The sequence below is a fragment of the Silene latifolia genome, chromosome 9 (genome assembly GCF_048544455.1).
Source record: "Silene latifolia isolate original U9 population chromosome 9, ASM4854445v1, whole genome shotgun sequence".
NCBI classification, from domain to species: Eukaryota; Viridiplantae; Streptophyta; class Magnoliopsida; order Caryophyllales; family Caryophyllaceae; genus Silene; species Silene latifolia.
The window spans coordinates 149,869,594-149,870,730 of record NC_133534.1 but is presented as its reverse complement, the minus strand read 5'-3'; the positions used below and the strand labels follow the sequence as shown (position 1 = coordinate 149,870,730).

General features: G+C 38.7%; 1 non-coding gene across 1 annotated transcript; it reads right to left on the bottom strand.

Annotated features, from left to right (window-relative positions):
• Nucleotides 1-1,003: 1,003 nt before the first annotated feature.
• Nucleotides 1,004-1,110, bottom strand: LOC141603493 (small nucleolar RNA R71). Its single transcript, XR_012525365.1, has one exon. It is a non-coding gene; the product is annotated as a small nucleolar RNA R71 (small nucleolar RNA).
• Between the last annotated feature and the right edge of the window lie 27 nt (nt 1,111-1,137).

Sequence of the window (1,137 nt, the reverse complement as noted above, 5' to 3'; positions counted from 1 at the left end):
ATCTAGTTAAGAACATGTTTGTATGATCAACTCCCATGAATCCCCTATGAACCCATGACACCCTAGTGCCTTTAATCAATTGTTTACAACCTCTTTAATTGCTTTACTTTGTCTTTATTCATCTTGTTGATTAGTTTAGATACACATCATCTCAACCGGAATTGTGAGACCCTAAGACATAGCTATTTACAATTGAGAATCCTACATCAATACCCGTCCCTTGGGATCTGACCTTTACTTACCTCTTACTAAGAGTAGTTTGTGAAGTTATAAACATTGTTTTGGTTGGTAGCTTTTGACGACGAGTTTTAAAACCCACACAAAAAATGGCGCCGTTGTCGGGGACGGTGTTAAATTGATTTGATTTTCATTATTTGTTTTTAGTTGTGTCTTTCTTCACCTTGGGGAAGTCGATCTTCTCTAGGTTGTTTTAATTGTTTTCGAGTTGTTTGATATTTTGCATGACTAGGAGATCACAAGGTAATCTATTACCTATTGATTTCAAGATTGAGAGGACCTTAACCAACAATAGAAGAGTTGTTAGAGGTACTCCAAGAGTTGAGTTTACCAACCCTTTTGCAATAGAAGGAGAGGATAACCCAATACAAAACCCACCACAAAATCAACCCACAATGCCTAAATTTTCATCACATTCCGTACCAACCGAGGAGAACTTACCAAATGGTACTTCTACACCACCACATTTAACCGGTAATTTCATTGCCAAATCCTCATTCATACAATTAGTTGAGAGAAGTCAATTTGGAAGGATGCCTAGTGAAGACCCTCATTCACATATGGAGACTTTTTGTGACTATGTGATGCGATTTCTCAAACCGGAGTTACTCAAGACCAAATCCGATGGGTATTATTTCCTTTTTCTTTGATTGGTACCGCAAAGCAATGGTTGGAGAGCCTAGACAAGGCTACCCTTGGTATTGATTCATGGAAGAAGTTAGCACTTGCTTTCTACAAGAAATTCTATCCTCCGGAGAAGACCAATATGTTTAGAGCCCAAATCACTGGGTTGAAGCAAAGGGATGAAGAATAATTATATGAAGCATGGGAGAGATTTAAGGACACTTGTCGTTCTTGTCCGCACCATGGACTTAGCGAGTGGTTCCTTGTGCAACAATT